Here is a 21,687-nt window from a genome sequence, read left to right on the forward strand (position 1 = left end):
TTTCACTCATATGTGGAATTTAAGAAATGAAACAGATGAACATAGAGGGGAAGAAACGAGAAGCAAACCAAGAAAGAGATTCTTAACTCTAGAGAACAAACTGATGGTTACCAGAGGGGAGGTGGGGCAAGATGGGCTAAATAGGTGATGGGGATTAAGGAGGGCACTTGTGATGAGCACTGGGTGTTGTATTGAAGTGCTGAATCACTGTGTTATACACCTGAAACTAATATTACACTGTATGTTAACGAACTGGCATTTAACTAAAAATGTACAAAAAAAAAAAAATAGGTAGTATGATCTCAGGATCCTGGGATATGACACATCCCAGGATTGGTTGGGGATCAGAGGGAAATTAGGAGAGCCAGGGATCCTGGCAGCCACATGCAGACAGTGTAGTCATCCTTGGAAATCTTGACTGGGGGGATGGTGGGGAGATTACAGACTGGGTGGGATCAGAAGGTGGTGGGCAAGGAGGAGTGGTGGGTGAACAACTTTGCTATATAGTGAAGCAGAGAATCAAGGGTTGAGGCAGATAGAAGGGCTTAGAGCAGGGCACTCTTACAGTGGATAAGCAAGGGTGGGTGCTGAAGGGTACATGAAGGGTGCCCTGAAAGACAGAAATGGGCAACCAGGTGGATGCTTTCAGGGGTGAGCCCTTGGGAGGGAGCTGGAAGTTGGGAGAGAGGAGCAGGTAGGGGTAAGTGAAGCCTTCTATAGGAGCCTCAGATCTCCCTAATCCCATATGTATTTTTCAGAAAAGGACACTGAAGCACAGAGAAGTTAAGTAACTTTCCCAGGTTCACACAGTGTTGAATTTGGACAGGGAAGCCAGGTTTGGAAGTTGGCTGCTTAGAAGCCAAGAAGGGAGGAGCAGTGTGCCCTCTGCATTTTCTGTGGGTTTTAGCCTAGGAGGCAGTTTAAGGAGCAGGCCCTGCCAGTCCCAGGGCAGGCTACCCACGGAACTGCAGGGGTTTTGGAGTCCACCCATCCAGTTACTTGCAGGTACAAAAGTTCAGACAAGTTGAACAGGCCTCAAGGCAGTGCAGCACTAAGAACTGAGCTATGAAGCTATGAAGAGAGACATCACTCACATCACTAAGTGAAAGATGCCAGTCTAAAAAGGCTACATACTGTGTAATTCCAACTAGATGACATTCTGGAAAAGGCAAAACTATGGAGACAGGGAGTCCAAGATGGTGGCGGAGTAGGAGACCTTAGTTTCGTCTGGTCCCAGGAATTCAGCTATCAAATGATTCTGAACACTGCAAACTCAACCAGAGATCTAAGAAAAAAATAGCTTTCACTCTGCAAGTAGAAAATTGACCACTTTCTGTAAGAAAGACAAGATGGAAAAACTCACCTCAAAAAAGAGAACAAGAGGCAGTACCAACTGCCAGGGACCTAATCAATACGGACATTAGTAAGATGTCGGAACTAGAGTTCAGAATGATGATTATAAAGATACTAGCTGGGCTTGAAAAAAGCATAGAAGACACTAGAGAATCCTTTTCTGGAGAAATAAAAGAACTAAAATCTAAAAAAGTCCAAATCAAAAAGGCTATCAATGAGATACAATGAAAAATGGAGGCTCCAACTACTACGATAAATGAGGCAGAAGAGAGAATTAGTGATAGAGAAGACAAAATGATGGAGAATAAAGAAGCTGAGAAAAGGGGAGATAAACAACTACTGGATCACGAGGGGAGAATTTGAGAGATAAGTGATAGCATAAAGTGAAACAATATTAGAATAATTAGGATCCCAGAAGAAGAGGAAAGGGGGTGGGGACAGAAGGTATACTGAAGCAAATTATAGCGGAGAATTTCCCTAATCAGGGGAAGGAAACAGGCAGCGAACTCCAGGAGGCACAGAGAACCTCCCTCACAATCAATAAAGATACGTCAACATCCCTACATATAATAGTGAAACTTGCAAATTTCACAAACATAGAATACTGAAAACAGCTCGAGATAAGAGGCCCATAACCTAGAAGGGTAGAAACATCAGACTGGCAGAAGACCTATCCACTGAGACCTGGCAGGGCAGAAGGAACTGGCATGATATATTCCAAGTGTTAAATGAGAAAAATATGCAGCCAAGAATACTTTATCCAGCAAAGATGTGTGTGTGTGTGTATACATACACATACACAATGTTATACTACTCAGCCATCCCAAAAAAAAAAAGAAATCTTGACATTTGCAAGGACATGGATGGAACTAGAGGGTATTATGCTAAGTGAATTAGGTCAGTCAGAGAAAGACAATTATCATATGATCTCACTCATATGTGGAATTTAGGAAACAAAGCAGGATCACAGGGAAAGAGGAAAAAATAAAACAAGATGAAACCAGAGAGGGAGACAAACCATAAGAGACCCTTAATCATATGAAACAAACTGAGGGTTGCTGGAGGGGAGGGGGTAGGGGGATGGGGTAACTGGGTGATGGATATTAAGGATGGCACGTGATGTGATGAGCACTGGGTATTATATAAGACTGATGAATCACTGACCTCTACCTCTGAAACTAATAATTCATTATATGTTAATTAATTGAATTTAAATTTAAAAATATATATTATAAAAAATAAATTAAAAATGAACCTTCTTTATTCATTAAATCAAGGATGCATTGTTAGAATTGAGAATTATATTACTGTCCTGAGTGACTCAGTTGGTTAAGCATGGGACTCTTGATTTTTGGCTCAGGTCATGACTTCAGGGTTGTGAAATCAAGCCCAAGTTGGGCTCTGCAGTCAGCAGGGAGTCTGCTTGAGATTCTCTCTCCTTCTCCCTCTGCCCCTCCCCACCCTTCTCCCCCTCTCTTTCTAAAATAAATAAATAAATCTTTTTTTAAAAAACATTAAATGTAATGGAATTTTATTTTTCCAATTTCATAAGCTTTCAAATTTTATTTGATACTATAGTGATTTTCCAAGTAAGTCACATTTTTTTTTAATTGAGGTATAATTGACATATAACATTGTTACCTTCAGGTGTATAACATAATGATTTGATATTTGTATACACTGTGAGATGGTAACAATTAAATCACTGGCAAAGAATTTCTAGAACTCCCTGTCAGAAAATGCAATGAAACTCTTGAATAGCAGTTGTCCCTGAGAGAAAGAATCTGGATAAAATGCATTAGAGAAATTTTATATCATTCAGTAGACCAATTATAGTTTGATGTGTAGCTAGTCTAATTAAAACTATATTACTTCATATACTGTTTCTATTTCAAATTTGGTGACAGATAAGAACTTAAAGAATCGATAAAAAATTAGAGGAATGTGACCCAGGGTGTATTGCAATGTGTAAAAATATGCTTTCCTCAACACTGTTCCAACAATTTTGTGTATTAACCTTGTAGCCAATTAATTTAATTCCTCTGAATGGCATATTGGACATGCTGCAAAAATTCTTTCATTATCTTGTGAATGTTCTAATTAGCTTTTACATTGTTTTATAAATCATTAGAGTGCTAACCAAGACAAAGATTCTTTATTATTAGCCAATATGCTTCATCAACAATGCAGTTTTCTCTCTGATCACCACCTACCTATACCCCATGTCACAATCCAAATGACTGCTGGTACCAGCCCGCCTTTTTACCTTGTTATGTCACTTGCTTCGATGAATACCCAGCCTCATAATTACCTTTCTTTTTTCAGTTATCTCTTACTTCTATCTCAAGTGGCATTATAACACACTATATTCTTTCCTCCATGCTGTGTGTGAATATCAAGGCTCATCCACTGATATCATCCAATATATGCATATATTCCCTTAAACATTCAAATAACCAACATTTCTGGAGGAAGACAGGTACATTTGTTTTCAGTAGCTTTCCACATGGGCTTTGCTTCCTCTGGTTCACTTATCATTCTGTTATACTAACTTCACCTGTTCTTTGTTGTTTTCAGGATTGTATGTACTCCACAGCCATCTTTAAATCTAAGAGTCAAGCAACAAGAAAAAATTCTCAATATGCGCTACCCTTTACTTTATAACCACCCCTGCTGTTTTGGCAAATAATTGGCTGTCCTTCTCCAATTCTTGAAACGGAATGATTATTCTCTTTCCCTGTTTAAGATTTACCTACTGCAAATGCTTGACTTTTTCATAAGGGCCATTTCTGTCACATCTCCAGTGACTTCCCTGGGGCTGGGAGAAGATATTGTCAAGTTTTCATTACCATAGCCAAATCATTCACTCATTTCTACAAGTCGTTTCTACAAGTTCTCGATTAGCTTTCCTCCATGATGAATGCATTTCAAAATCAATCTTTTTGCATATGATCTTTTGATGCCCAATACATAGGATTATATGCTCCTACTCCCCAAAGAACTTTGAGGAGCTTTTAATCACATTCCACAGCAAAAAAAGATCAGGCCAGTCTATTTCACAATAACTAATATAGTAATCATGTATTCTGGCTTATACTAATCATTTAGGCAGTTGATTTTAATTTCATTAATTTTTACTTCATTTCTCAATGTATGCTGCCTATTTGTGAAATGTGTTTTTTGCCTGTATTTTATTGTGTCCTTAACCTATTTGTTTAAGGGCTACTTCAGGTGATATTTTTTTCATAACCCTGGCCTAATTTATAGGCAGTGACATTTTCCCCCTTTATTTAGTTATTCCTGTTACCATACATATTAATGTTTTATCCAGAGCACAATGTATATGTTCATTTTTTAATGAATGTGATCTTACATGTGATCCTGGTTTGCCTTACTCTCCTTTTATAAAGCTCAATATGATACTTCTTTTGACATGTTTATGTATTTATCTTTTTATTCTTTTGTTTAGAACGTAAGTTCCCAGATGACAAATATGGAATCTATAGAATTTTTTTTTGCATAGCACCTGCAAATAAACTCAGATTTTTGTCTTATTTTCATTTAGTTAATATATAAATGTAAGTCATCTCTGTTATTTTTATCTCTCATTTATACCTTTGAAAATCCATTATTTTTTACCTTTTTTTAGTAAAAATAACCCTTCTAATTGTTACTTTTCCACAGGCAGTGATGGGTCAAAGGGTTAACTATGTTTATTACTTCCGTACTTTACATGATTCTTAGGCGCAAAATGAGCTTTTATTAAGTATTTGTTATATGCGCTAATAAAGCAGATTACAAAGACGACAGGATACCAAGTAAAATTGGTTATATAGAAAGACTTCACCAATTTTACTGAGCTCATTTTTTTCTTCACTGAGAATGACAAGCTTTGTACTTTTTTTTTTTTTTTAATCCTAGATGTAATAGCAAAGGGCTTTGTGTCAAGTAAGACCAATATGATCTTAAAATACCGCCTTTAGAAACATAATTTTTTCTGCCTGAAACGCAGCACTTATTGAAAGTCTAAATTAAATACAAGTAGAAAGGCTTTTATAAAATTCTATTATGGCTCAAAATTGGAGTCTGATAAGAAAGCCCATCAGAGGACACTACTAGATGGTAATTGATGAGCTACTGACATTTCAGGTTTTCGTCCTTAATGCATAGGAAACCAATTATTATCCAAATGACAACATATTTCTAAGTCTCTTAAGGCTGAGAACCACATATTCAATCATTCAGCTTTTGGCGGTTCTGTGCTTTCTTTTCATCCCTATTTATTGTTGTACATTTGTGTGTATCTAAACTGTCCTTTGTGCACATGGGACAAATGAATTCATTCATTCTTGTTTCTTGTTTTAAGAAATCTGTTTAAAAAAAAAAAAAACTTGACTTGGTTTTTAAAAAATGCTAGTTTACCTCCAAATGGTAGTAAAAAAGAGCAAAATGGTATCTTTTAGAAATGTTATTCTTGAGCAAAAAATAGGCATGTTTTAAAGAACATTTTAAAAATCCATTTATTTGATCTAATAGAGATCTAGGAGAAAAACAAAAATGAATGGCACAGACAGTTTAGAACTGTGTTTTTCAAACTCTACCCAAGGAATTCCTTCCTGAGGTTATTTAAAATGTAGATTTCTGCTCTTCAACTCCCCTGACTCCTCAATGTCATTTTCTTAAAATGTGGACTCAATTTATAAACCACTTCATAAATGAAAGATTAGAACCACTTATTTATGCCATACCTGTGGTTTGTTTTGCTTGTTTGTTTTCTCTGTGGAATTTGAAGAGAGTGTGCTTAGGAAAATGATTTTCAATATACCCAGTTTTGCAGTATAGACTTAGGAATATTCTGGAGTATTTTTCTACCTGGTATTTTATACACCTTGGAAAGCTCATACTCAGAGTCTATAAAATTAACTGGGAGGGCCAAAATGTTTAGGAAGACCTCCTAATAATAGGATGGTACATTTCAATGTTGGTATCAGGATAATCTGTGTCATTGTGTGACATAAAAAAAAGTTCACAAAATTGTCTTTACGTTTTGTTTACATGGATGTAAAAGTAAATATTATGTAGCATAAGGCAAAGCCACTCCTATAAAGAAAGGTTAAAATTAAACATGACTAAAGTGAGATCATAAAGAAACTTTCCCCAATACCTTACGAATTTTCTGGATATCAAAAAAGATATATGTGTGTGTATACTTAATGTGTCAGTGTTGCAATAGTTTAATAATTAACCTTAAAATAGAGTCGGGTCTTTAAAAGGTAATGAGGTGTTTGCTAGATTAATTAGGACTCAAGCAGGAAATAGCATAGATTATACAAATATAGCATATGACAAATGGCATAGCACATGGTCTTTTAATGCACTATTAAATTGCAACTGTCCTGGGTAAAAGAAATATACATAAAGACTGTCAGGAGAACTTGAAGTAATATATCATCTTCTCATAAATAATAGTTAGCTGTCAACATGGAACTGCTTTGTGTGCAGTAATTCAAGTTAAAGAGTTGTGTTTCGATTGCCTGTGTACATGCACTGTTTCAGTATATGTTTTTTGAATTCAGTTTCAGAAGCACTTAAGCCACCACTTATGACTAACAATAAAAGCATACATATGGTTTAGACAGGGAAGTTTAACTATCACAGAGTTAAAAAAAAATTCATATCCCCAGTTTCAAAGCATTCTAGTTAAATACTTTGTAGCCACCTAGTAGATACTATGAAAATTAGAATTGAGTTACCATCATTTAATTTTATTTATTCTCACCTTCATTTAATAAGATTGCTTTTATAATATCACCATTTACTAGACACATATAATTCTCACAATGACCTTTACATGAAATTCAGTTTTATGATATACTACAATGATGTCTATGTTGATGATAATTATATTTATAAAGGTTCAATAATTTACACAATGTATCAGATCAAATAAATTTCAAAGGGGGATTCAAACCCATTTCTGTTGCAATCCAAAGGCTTAGATATTTCCAAAACATACATATTCCTTTTGTGTTCTATGTTGAGTGGCAAGGTAATGATTATTTATAAAAGTGAGCCTTTCATTTTTCATTTTTTTTTAAAGATTTTATTTATTTGATGAGAGAGACACAGCGAGAGAGGGAATACAAGCAGGGCGAGTGGGAGAGGGAGAAGCAGGCTTCCCGCTGAGCAGGGAGTCCGATGCGGGGCTCGGTCCCAGGACCTGGAATCATGACCTGAGCCGAAGGCAGACGCTTAACGACTGAGCCACCCAGGCGCCCCAAAAGTGAGCCTTTTAAAGAATCTGACTGCGATGTCTAATCTACATTTCCAAAAATTATTCTGATACTTCATTGGCTAAATGAAACCTGTGTTAAATAGAAACATGGGATAAATAAGGTTTAGAAACCTCTAAATTTGTTCCACAAGAGAGTACAATACATATCCTTTGTACTGCAATATTAAGTATATATTGGGGAGGGGGAATTTTATTTTATTATTAATTTTATTATTGGAAATAATTTTAGTATCTATATTCTCTAGGCTACTAATGAAAGAACTGTATTTCCATTGTAACTCTGATTTCAATAAGGATGATGAGGTCTCAGAGTACTAACATAATGTAGCAGCACCCAGCAACCAGGGACACTGGTGTGGTCATAATAAACAGCAGTCAATACAGTCATCAGAATGGTAGAACAATAGGTATATACAATAATGGCCGACTGATCATGGTATCCTAAGACAAAAATAGATATATCATCCATACTGGAATAATAGAAAATTTCCTTCCCAATTTTTTTGTAAGCCAAAAAAATTTTTAAAACAAAACAAGATAGGGGCGCCTGGGTGGCTCAGTTGGTTAAGCGACTGCCTTCGGCTCAGGTCATGATCCAGGAGTCCCTGGATCGAGTCCCACATCGGGCTCTCTGCTCAGCAGGGAGTCTGCTTCGCCCTCTGACCCTATCCCCTCTCATGTGTTCTTTCTCTCTCATTCTCTCTCTCTCAAATAAATAAGATCTTTAAAAAAAAAAAAAACCAAAAAAAACAAAAAACAAAACAAGATAAGCAAGATCAACAACAACAACAAAATCCTTGAGTCATCCCAAAGATTTATGGTCCCTGCTAAACTTCCCAATTTTGTGTCAGTTCTCAGACCTGGAAATCCTTGAATAATGATGGGAAAGTATCCTTGAAAAGTGACTCTGCATTTTTAGCAAAATTTTATATTATAAATATCCCAGGTACTTTCTGAAAGGACTTGTACAAGGTACCAGATACCTGACACTTACAACCAGGGTAACTACATCAGGGAAAGGAAAATAGCAAATCTTCTAATAAATAATGATCAAAGCAAATATTGAATTTGGCCTATTTCAATCTTTTAGTGAATCCAGCAATTCTGTAAACACAACCTGTGGTTATTTTTCTAGTTTCTGAATACATGGTTGGAGTGGGTTTATAAAGCCACTGGCAGAGTCTTCCTACTAGCTCTCTAGACACAAAAGAATCTGGCTTATCTTGCTTACCAACATGATTAACCAGAAGAAATGCTTCATCAAAGATTTGAAAGAAGCAGAGATCATTAACTTTTTATCACACCCCCAATTAAATTACCTAACTGAATTATTGTAATCAAATAGTGACTCCATTTACAGTGGCTGTTAGGGATGTGGTTTCTGAAAAAAAGTGTTAAAAATATTACTGTCCTAGCATCTTGTATGCCAGCAGTTGGTCTGGATTTATTAAAACCAATAAATAGTACTAGCAAGGATAACAAGCCACCTTCCACATTTTGCCTCAGGGCCTATCACCTTTCTGGATTAGTGACTTATTTACACCATAGTGTTTAATCATCTCTCCATTCCATATATCATTATGCATATCCACTACATTGGGACATCTTGTCAAGATAAAATGGTGACACATACTATTATTGGGAAGACACTGGTACTCAACTGAGCAATAAATCTCATCCAAAAAGATGGATCTGTCATTTCAATAAAGTTACTTAGTGTCATATGCTCTGTAGTATATTAGGATATACTTTCCGAAGGGAAAAGCAAATTGCTTCATTTGAATCACTTGCCCAAAGAAGTGTCACAATGCTTAAAACTTCTTAAATTTGGAAGAAATGCATAACTCTAATCTATACTGCATTGCACATTAGGCTACTAGGTTTGAATAGGGACACCAAAAAGAATAGTTGGCTGGCTTGTATTTACTTAGAGAATCCAGTGGTACACAAAGTATCAGCCACTGACAAGTTTTGATAGGCAACAGAACAGTTGGTTATAGTGAAAGGATTTGTAGGAACAAGATTAGAGAATAAGGAACTAGATTAGGAGATTGAAAACAATGAACTTTGAAGAAAATTATATGGGTAAATTTAAAATGAGCTATAAATAGACTATCTGTGTTCCATGTAAATGTTCAAAAAGGCCTAAACCCTCTTAATTAATTATCTAAGATCTCTTACCTGATAGATATCAGTTGACTTTTTTTCCTAGCCACAGCAATATTCACATGATAGTTGCATGAAAAAAGACGGCATAGAGGTGGAAAATTGTGCATGCAAAAAAAGATACGAGCTGTTTCTCACCAAGACTGTCTTGGCTACCTACCACTACTAAGTGCCTCACTTGCCTATAATAGTGACCAACTATAGGCCCCCAAATGAATATACTGGTGGCAGGGTGATTACATTGAACTCATGCTATTATGTAAATGGAAGTAGTTTATCTTGCTGGAGTAGAATATTGATTTGCCTTCCTTGCCATCCATGATTCTGCGAGAATCATCATCTGGAAACTCAGTGAAGCTTTATTCATCACCATCTTGTCCTATGTAGCATTGCTTCTGATAATGGGAAATTTTCTGATATTAAATCAAGTAAGTCATTCAATAAGCTGGAGATTTTATAATTAATTGATTTAAAAGCTCTCTCATCATCAGAAATATCTGACCAGGAAACATGCTCCTCTTTCTCTCTGGCTTATGAAGATTCAGTTTAGGGGCACCTGAGTGGCACAGTTAAGCGAATTACTCAGTTTCAGCTCAGGTTGTGATCTCAGGATCCCGAGACTGAGCCCCACACTGGGCTCCACACTCACTGTGGAGTCTGCTTAGGATTCTCTCTCCTGGGGCACCTGGGTGGCTCAGTCGGTTAAATGGCTGCCTTCAGCTCAGGTCAGGATCCCAGGGTCCTGGGATTGAGTCCTACATCCGTCTCCTTGCTCAGCAGGGAGCCTGCTTCTTCCTCTGACTGCAGCTCCCCCTACTTGTGCTCTCTCTCTGAGACAAATAAGTAAATAAAATCTTCAAAAGAAAAAGAAAAGAAAAGAAAAAAGATTCTTCCTCTGACCCTACCCTCTGCTCTCTCTCTCAAATAAATAACTAAAAATCTTTAAAAATTTTTCAGTTTATGCTCCAGATAAAAGATACCACTTGTTGAGTGGAGGGTGTTTACTTGCAGGATGGTGCCTATGTCTTTATCCCATATACTATATAGATGATGATGTTTCAACTATAGCCAGTACACCTGAATTCAGGAAACAAGGCAATGGTAAAAGTGATGCAGCAATGATTTACACCTCACAAAACTAGAAGTATTGCTTCTTGTACCCTGTGATTTTGTCCTCTGAATTTTTTTTTTCATTTTATTCATTTATTTGACAGAAAGAAACAGAGAGAGAAGGAACACAAGTAGGGGGAGTGGGAGAGGGAGAAGCCGGTTTCCCGAGGAGCAGGGAGCCCTATGTGGGGCTCAATCCCAGGACCCTGGGATCATGACCTGAGCCGAAGGCAGACACTTAACCAGCTGAGCCACCCAGACGCCCCGTCCTCTGAATTTTATAACCCTTGGTACCTGAGGGGGGAAAATTTACATTATGTGTGTTAACTATTTATCTGTTAAACTGAAATTTGAGTTTTTCTTCTGGCCATTTGGAACTTCTCATGTCACAGATGAAGCAGCCAAAATATGTGGTTAATATGCTGGATAAGGTGACTGATCTTGATCAGCACAGAAAATACATGATTGTGTACAATGGAGTACAACAGAATGTTTACAAGGAAGCCTCTTGGTTTCTTTTTACACTGTCATGTTCCATGTTAAAAGAAATTGATTTCATCTCTGAAGTATAGGTTTTTCCTTATTTATTTTATTTCACTGTAAAAAACTTTAAAAAGAAATCCCTGTTTTAAGCAGGATACTTTTCCACTGTTACAACCCTAAAGAGCAGCCTAAAGTGCTGAAGTATCAGAAACTAAAAGTATCAGAAACTAAACACATGGTTTTTCTTGCAAGACACTAAGTTTTTTTGGTGGCTCATTACAAGCAAATAATAACTGATATACCACATGAAAGGCAAATCTTTAATGGCAGCATCAGCATTATTGGACCTTAGAGAAAGTCAAAAGAAACTCCAGAGAAATTCTTATAATACCATGTAGTAAGCAATTTCATATCTTTGTTTTCAGCATTTAAGTTATTTAAATTTAAATGATTTAAAATAATAATAATAAAAGAAACGACTTTAAGTTATTTTACCTCACCTCCACTGGGAAACATCATTTAAATTTAAATTCATTTCAAAAACAAATAATACATGAATGTTTTTAAAAATATATTTAAAAAATCTCAAACCTAAGTCAATTTCTACAGCAAATAGATCAATAAAGAAAGTTTGCTTATGTTGAAAAAAAAAATGAACGCTTTGCCTCATAGAGCAACTTACAGTATGTATGACAGATATTAGAATTGAGACTTCATATTGTTTTAAAGTAAGGGGCAAATTCAGTTTTTAACTGTATCCCATCTTGCCTGAGCAAAGGCCTGGATAATATTTTCTTAAATTGGAAAGCTAACTAGAGATATGTTTATGTCATTTATAAAGTACTCAATTTAGTAAAGAGGAAAAGTATAATATCTTTATAAAATCTGGAATGACTGAGGTAAACTCTTTTTTAATAATGGTAGAATTAATATGTTTTGAGAATACCCTCAGTCATGATCATTCTAAGAATCTCAGAAATCTTTATATTATGGAAGTTGACAGAGAACAACTTCCTAATTGTATGTGTGTATTGTATGCCATAGAGGATGGGAATTCTAGGGTAGAAATTATAGAAGCTATAGAGAATGTAATAGGTGATAGCAATGTCCTTGGATTCTAGGATTGGGAAATTATAACTGCCCATAGTGAATACAATGACTTTCAAGCAGTTATTAAACATATTTCTAAGGAATACATGCACAAGTTTTCCAAACTGGCTTTCATTTCTCAAAATCTCTTCAATGATTGTTCAACCAGATAACAAACCTCATGTATTCCTGATTTCTTAGGAAGAATGTTACTGGTAATACCGATGAATTAATATAGAGCCTCTATCTTAAATTTCTCTGGTAATCTGTGATCTTTAGACTTTACATTGCTGGGACATGTTCAGATTCTTGCTTTTAATAGAGTGTGTAAGTGTGTTTTCTTATTTTAAGTATTTTGATAGTGTATAAATACCTCTATTCCCTGGTGTATGGATATAATATCACCTTTCTGTTTTTATCATTTTACTTTTTCACAATAGTTTCCAAAATAATAATATGTCATCTAAGACACACAAAACAAAAACAGAAATATCAAACACAGGTGAATTCTGTAAATGGCTCTTAAAACACAGTCCTTCAAAATTTTCCAGAAGATCTTCTACTGTGAGAAGTAAAGAACATATTTGATTTTCAATCAGAATGGTTGATTTATCTTTTTTTTTTCCCATTGGTAAACTTCCCCTAAATGTTTAGCATTAATTCTTTCCTATACTGACAAAATTCTATAAATATTCTGAATTTTTTATTATTGGTGTATTTTAAGGTAATGCTGACTACATTGAAGTATAATTTGTCATTTTAATTTCATGACAAGTTTCTGTTGCAATAATAGAAATAGGATTATTTTTAAGGATTTCATCAGAATTGTTATCTTTGGGGGCAAGGAGCAAGATGGCGGAGGAGTAGGAGACCTAAATTTTGTCTGGTCCCAGGAATTCAGCTAGATACGGATCAAACCATTCTAAACACCTACGAACTCAAAGAAAAGAATAGCAGCAACTCTCTGAACAGAAAAGCGACCACTTTCTGGAAGGTAGGACATGTGGAGAAGTGAATCCGAGGCGATATTCGGGAGGATAGATGGCGGGGGAGGGGGCTTCCATCAGCTGCTTCTGGCAAGTGATAGAGCCATGGAGCACAAAATTGGAACTTTTAGAAGTCGGCTCTGCTGAGGGGTGTCGCTCTGGTGGCTAAGCAGGGGGTGGAACCCTCGCTGGTAGTGTAGTCTCAGGACACTCGGGGTCACAGGAAGACCGGGGGTGCCTGAGTGCAGACCTCCCAGGTATTGGAGCGGGGAAGCCGGCTGCAGAGATGGAGCCGAGGCACGGGCTCTCAGCTCGGGGTTGCCATAAACGGTGATCCAGGGCACAGTCGGGCCACTGCTCTTCCAGCAGGGACCCAAAAGGAGGCAGATGTGGGGAGACTCCCCTTCCTCCCCCAGGAGGAGCAACGCGGGAGTGTACCACAGGGATCTGCTGGGTTTGGAGACTCCACACAGGGTCGTGTGCCAGAGATAGAAATGCCCCGTCTCAGGCTGGGTGAGCACAGAGTGCGGCCGGAAACTGGGGAGACGGGAATGACTGACTGCTTTTCTCTGGGGGCTCACTGAGGAGTGGGGCCCCGAGTTCCCAGCTCCTCCTCGGCAGAGATTGGGGGTCTGCCGTTTTTACTCTCATCCTCCAAAGCTGTAGGGAAAGCTTGCAGGGAACAAAAGCTCCAGAGCAAACCAGAGCAGATTACTTAGCCCGGACCAGGCAAGGGTGGGGCAATTCCGCCTCCAGCAAAGACATTTGGGAACCATGGCAACAGGCCCCTCCCCCAGAAGATCAGCAAGAACAGCCAGCCAAGACCAAGTTTACCGATCAATGAGAACGGCAGAACTCCAGCGCTACGGGAATACTTTAGTCTTTCAAAGTTAATTTTTTTTTTTAAACTTTCTTCTTTTTTTTCTTGAATTTTTCTTTTTCCTTTTCAACCAACAACTTATCAATCCCTTTTTTTAAAAATCTTTTTTATTTTTCATTTTTAGAGTCATATTCTATCCCTTCGTAATAGTTAACCTTATTTTTGGTATATATATATATATATATATATATATATATATATATATATATATAAGTTGTTCTCTCTTTAAAATTTTGGGATACAGTTTCTTCTAAAAGACCAAAATATACCCTAAATCTCTAGTGTATGGCTTTGTTCTAGTCTCCTGCCTGATCATATTCTCTTTTTTTAAATCCTATTCTTTCTTTTTCAACCAACTTCTTATCTTACCAATTCCTTTTATAAAATCTTTTATAATTTTCATCTTTACACTCATATTCCATCCCTTCATCATATTTACCCTTACTTTTGTACATATATAAGTTTTTCTTTCTTTAAAATTTTGGGAGGCAGTTTCTTCTAACAGACCAAAATACGCCCAAAATCTAGGGTGTGGAACTGATCTATGCACCAGCTTGATCATATTTGATCATATTCTGGTTTTTTGCTTGTTTGTTTTTATCTTTTTCTTTTTCTTTTTTTTTTTTTCTTTCTTTCCCTTTCTTTTCCACCAGTTTCAGGTCTCTTCTGATTTGTTTAGTGTATATTTTTCTGGGGTCATTGTTACCCTGTTAGCATTTTGTTCTCTCATTCACCTATTCTCCTCTGGACAAAATGACAAGATGGAAAAAATCACCTCAAAAAAAAAGAACAAGAGGCAAATCAATATGGACATTAGTAAGATGTCGGAACTAGAGTTCAGAATGATGATTTTAAAGATACTAGCTGGGCTTGAAAAAAATATGGAAGTTATTAGAGAAACTCTTTCTGGAGAAGTAAAAGAACTAAAATCTAACCAAGTCGAAATCAAAAAGGCTATTAATAAGGTGCAATCAAATATGGGGGTGCTCACTGCTAGAATAAATGAGGCAGAAGAGAGAATCAGTGATATAGAAGACCAAATGATGGAAAATAAAGAAGCTGAGAAAAAGAGAGATAAACAACTACTGGATCACGAGGGCAGAATTCGAGAGATAAGCGATACCATAAGACGAAACAACATTAGAATAATTGGGATCCCAGAAGAAGAAGAAAGAGAGAGAGGGGCAGAAGGTATAATGGAGGAAATTATAGCAGAGAACCTCCCTAATTTGGGGAAGGAAACAGGCATCAAAATCCAGGAAGCACAGAGAACTCCTCTCAAAATCAATAAAAATAGGTCAACACCCCGACATCTAATAGTAAAACTTACGAGTCTCAGAGACAAAGAGAAAATCCTGAAAGCAGCTCAGGAGAAGAGATATGTAACCTACAATGGTAGAAACATTAGATTGGCAACAGACCTATCCACAGAGACCTGACAGGCCAGAAAGGACTGGCAGGATATATTCAGAGCACTAAATGAGAAAAATATGCAGCCAAGAATACTATATCCAGCTAGGCTGTCATTGAAAATTGAAGGAGAGGGCGCCTGGGTGGCTCAGTTGGTTAAGCGACTGCCTTCGGCTCAGGTCATGATCCTGGAGTCCCTGGATCGAGTCCCGCATCGGGCTCCCTGCTCGGCAGGGAGTCTGCTTCTCCCTCTGGCCCTCCCCCCTCTCATGTGCTCTCTCTCATTCTCTCTCTCTCAAATAAATAAATAAAATCTTTAAAAAAAAAAAAAAGAAAATTGAAGGAGAGATAAAAAGCTTCCAGGACAAACAAAAACTAAAGGAATTTGCAAACACAAAACCAGCCCTACAAGAAATATTGAAAGGGGTCCTCTAAGCAAAAAGAGACCATAAAAGCAACATAGACCAGAAAGGAACACAGACAATATACAGTAAGTCACCTTACAGGAAATACAATGGCACTAAATTCATATCTTTCAATAGTTACACTGAATGTAAATGGGCTAAATGCCCCAATCAAAAGACACAGGCTATCAGATTGGATAAAAAAACAAGACCCATCGATATGCTGTCTGCATAAGACTGATTTTAGACCCAAAGACACACCCAGATTGAAAGTGAGGGGGTGGAAAACCATTTACCATGCTAATGGACACCAAAAGTAAGCTGGGGTAGCAATCCTTATATCAGACAAATTAGATTTTAAACCAAAGACTATAATAAGAGATGAGGAAGGACACTGTATCCTACATAAAGGGTCTATCCAACATGAAGATCTAACAATTGTAAATATCTATGCCCCTAACATGGGAACAGGCAATTATATAAGGCAATTAATAACAAAAGCAAAGAAACACATCAACAACAATACAATAATAGTGGGGGAATTTAACATCCCCCTTACTGAAAGAGACAGATCATCTAAGCAAAAGAACAACAGGGAAATAAAGACTTTAAATGACACACTGGACCAAATGGACTTCAGAGATATATTCAGAACATTCCATCCCAAAGCAACAGAATACACACTCTTCTCTAATGTCCATGGAACATTCTCCAGAATAGATCATATCCTAGGTCACAAATCAGGTCTCAACTGGTACCAAAAGATTGGGATCATTCCCTGCATGTTTTCAGACCACAATGCTTTGAAACTAGAACTCAATCACAAGAAGAATGTCTGAAAGAACTCAAATACATGGAGGCTAAAGAGCACCCTACTAAAGAATGAATGGGTCAACCAGGCAATTAAAGAAGAATTTTAAAAAATCATGGAAACAAATGAAAATGAAAACACAACTGTTCAAAATCTTTGGGATGCAGCAAAGGCATCCTAAGAGGAAAGTATATAGCAATACAAGCCTTTCTCAAGAAACAAGAAAGGTCTCAAGTACACAACCTAACCCTACACCTAAAGGAGCTGGAGAAAGAACAGCAAATAAAGCCTAAACCCAGCAGGAGAAGAGAAATAATAAAGATCAGAGCAGAAATCAATGAAATAGAAACCAAAAGAACAGTAGAACTGATCAATGAAACTAGGAGCTGGTTCCCTGAAAGAATTAACAAGATTGATAAACCCCTGGCCAGACTTATCAAAAAGAAAAGAGAAATGACCCAAATCAACAAAATCATGAATGAAAGAGGAGAGATCACAACCAACACCAAAGAAATACAAACAATAATAAGAACATATTATGAGCAACTCTATGCCAGCAAATTAGATAATCTGGAAGAAATGGATGCATTCCTAGAGATGTATCAACTACCAAAACTGAACCAGGAAGAAATAGAAAACCTGAACAGACCTATAACCACTAAGGAAATTGAAGCAGTCATCAAAAATCTCCCAACAAACAAGAGCCCAGGGCCAGATGGCTTCCCAGGGGAATTCTACCAAACATTTAAAAAAGAATTAATACCTATGCTTCTGAAACTGTTCCAAAAAATAGAAATGGAAGGAAAACTTCCAAACTCATTTTATGAGGCCAGCATTACCTTGATCCCAAAACCAGACAAAGACGCCATTAAAAAGAAGAATTACAGACCAATATCCCTGATGAACACGGATGCAAAAATTCTCACCAAAATACTAGCCAATAGGATCCAACAGTACATTAAAAGGATTATTCACCACGACCAAGTGGGATTTATCTCTGTGCTGCAAGATTGGTTCAACATCCGCAAATCAACCAATGTGATACAATACATTAATAAAAGAAAGAACAAGAACCATATGATCCTCTCAATAGATGCAGAAAAAGCATTTGACAAAGTACAGCATTCTTTCTTGATCAAAACTCTTCAGAGTATAGGGATAGAGGGTACATACCTCAATATCATAAAAGCCAGCTATGAAAAACCCACAGCAAATATCATTCTCAATGGGGAAAAACTGAGAGTTTTCCCACTAAGGTCAGGAACATGGCAGGGACGTCCACTATCACCACTGCTATTCAACATAGTATTGGAAGTCTTAGCCACAGCAATCAGACAACAAAAAGAAATAAAAGGCATCCAAATGGCCAAAGAAGTCAAACTCTCACTCTTTGCAGATAATATGATACTTTATGTAGAAAACCCAAAAACCCCACCCCCAAACCGCTAGAACTCATACAGGAATTCAGTAAAGTAGCAGGATATAAAATTAATGCCCAGAAATCAGTTACATTTCTATACACCAACAACAAGACAGAATAAAGAGAAATTAAGGAGTTGATCCCATTTACAATTGCACCCAAAACCATGAGATACCTAGGAATAAATCTAACCAAAGAGGCAAAGGATCTGTTCTCAGAAAACTATAAAATACTCATGAAAGAAATTGAGGAAGACACAAAGAAATGGAAAAACGTTCCATGCTCATGGATTGGAAGAACAAATATTGTGAAGATATCAATGCTACCTAGAGCAGTCTACACATTCAATGCAATCCCCATCAAAATACCATCCACTTTCTTCAAAGAAATGGAACAAATAATCCTAAAATTTGTATGGAACCAGAAAAGACCCGAATTAGCCAGAGGAATGTTGAAGAAAGTAAAGGAAAGCTGGCGGCATCACAATTCCGGACTTCCAGCTCTATTACAAAGCTGTCATCATCAAGACAGTATGGTACTGGCAAAAAAAAACAGACACATAGATCAGTGGAACAGAATAGAGAGCCTAGAAATGGACCCTCAACTCTAGGGTCAATTAATCTTCAACAAAGCAGGAAAGAATGTCCAATGGAAAAAAGACAGTCTCTTCAACAAATGGTGTTGGGAAAATTGGACAGCCACATGCAGAAAAATGAAACTGGACCATTTCCTTACACCACACACAAAAATAGACTCAAATGGTTGAAAGACCTAAATGTGAGACAGGAGTCCATCAAAATCCTAAAGAAGAACACAGGCAGTAACCTCTTCGACCTCAGCTGGAGCAACTTCTTCCTAGACACATCACCAAAGGCAAGGGAAGCAAGGGCACAAATGAACTATTGGGACTTCATCAAAATAAAAAGCTTTTGCACAGCAAAGGAATAGTCAACAAAACCAAAAGACAACTGACAGAATGGGAGAAGATATTTACAAATGACATATCAGATAAACGTCTATAAAGAACTTATCAAACTCAACACCCAGAGAACAAATGATCCAATCAAGAAATGGGCAGATGACATAAACAGAAATTTTTCCAAAGAAGACATCCAAATGGCCAACAGACACATGAAAAAGTGTTCAACATCACTCGGCATCAGGGAAATCCAAATCAAAACCTCAATGAGATGCTACCTCACACTAGTCTGAATGGTTAAAATTAACAAGTCAGGAAACAACAGATGTTGGCGGGGATTCGGAGAAAGGGGAACCCTTCTACACTGTTGGTGGGAATGCAAGCTGGTGCAGCTACTCTGGAAAACAGTATGGAGGTTCCTCAAAAAGTTGAAAGTAGAGCTGCCCTACGACCCAGCAATCGCACTACTGGGTATTTACCCCAAAGATACAAATGTAGGGATCCGAAGGAGTAAGTGCACCCCGATGTTTATAGCAGCAAGGTCCACAATAGCCAAACAGTGGAAAGAGCCAAGATGTCCATCGACAGATGAATGGATAAAGAAGAGGTGGTATATATATACAATGGACTATTATGCAGCCATCAAAAGGAATGAAACCTTGCTATTTGCAGTGATGTGGATGGAACTGGAGGGTATTATGCTGAGCGAAATAAGTCAATCAGAGAAAGACATGTATCATATGACCTCACTGATATGAGGAATTCTTAATCTCAGGAAACAAACTGAGGGTTGTTGGAGTGGGGGGTGGGGTGGGAGGGATGGGGTGGCTGGGTGATAGACATTGGGGAGGGTATGTACTATGGTGAGCACTGTGAATTGTGTAAGACTGTTGAATCACAGACCTGTACCTCTGAAACAAATAATACGTTATATGTTTAAAAAAAAAAAAGAAGAAGGAAAAGATAGCAGGAACGGAAAAATGAGCGGGGGTAAATCGGAGGGGGAGACGAAGCATGGGAGACTATGGACTCTGAATAACAAACTGAGGGTTCTAGAGGGGAGGGGGGTGGGGGGATGGGTTAGCCTGGTGATGGGTATTAAAGAGGGCACATTCTGCATGGAGCACTGGTGTTATACACAAACAATGAATCATGGAACACTACATCAAAAACTAATGATGTAATGTATGGTGATTAAGATAATAAAAAAATGGTTCAAAATTGAAAAAAAAAAAGAATTTTATCTTTGCTGTAGGATAACACATTTACACTATTCCTTATAAAATTTTTGACAGCAGAGAGTGAAATTATCAGTGTTTAAAAATTAAAAGTATTTTGTTCTCATATCTTTTTTGGGTAATCACTGAAGGAGTCCTTCCATGAGGAGCCCAAGGTTTAATTCATTTTAAATCATATGTATTCCTTTCACATAAGTCTTATTGAGGTTACACAGCTTGCTGTTCTTTGAGACATTGTTGCTGCTAAAGGAAATACCCATTAAAATAGCATTTAACAGGTGAGAGAGTGTCAAAAGTGATAACATACTTCCACATAGGTAATTTTTTAAAATTTACTTTGTCATTTAGGTCACTAATACTATTGTGCAGTTCTAAGGTAAATTTGAAAAAAAAAATCCATCTTTCTTTGCAAGTAGTATGTTTCAGTTCCTTTTTACTTCAACTAGAAATAGAAAATAACCTAACATTTCTGGGGAATGAGAATAGAAATTACAGTGTTAGATACATAAATGAATGAAAGTAATTCAGGGAACAATATATATTAAAAAATACTAATTAATACATCTATACTTAGGATTAAATATGATATCTAGGCTCAAAAAGTATACTGACTTTTGTAAACTAACACGTTGACATCAAGACTTACACCATGATTATTTCCAGGAATTTTTAAGCTTCAAATTTCAACAAATAGCTACTCAAAGAATTTTGGTGGGCTTGGCTTCCACATCGAATCTATTATTTTTCAGTACCAGTGCTAAAACCATAGTTAAAAATGCTATTCAGGACCCCTTCATCAGTAACTCGTATTTATTTTTCTAACCCATCATCTTCTACTTCTCCTTTGCCTGCTTCACAACTAAAATGAACTACTTGAAATGCCTACCCGTGTTTCACATAGCCAAGTCTTTGTCCATTCTCATTCTGTCTTTCCATCTCTCTCTCTCTCTCTCTATATATATATATATATATATTCTTTTACAATTTATATGTTCTTTTAAAATTTTCTTATCACTATAAATCCTAATTCAATAATCATTTTGAATGATAATATTTCTAGAAATCGTTATTTTGTGACTCTATTTAAAATCATTTCTGCACTCTACCCTGTCATTCCCTCCTT

This window comes from Neomonachus schauinslandi, chromosome 3 (assembly GCF_002201575.2).
Source record: "Neomonachus schauinslandi chromosome 3, ASM220157v2, whole genome shotgun sequence".
Classification (NCBI taxonomy): Eukaryota; Metazoa; Chordata; class Mammalia; order Carnivora; family Phocidae; genus Neomonachus; species Neomonachus schauinslandi.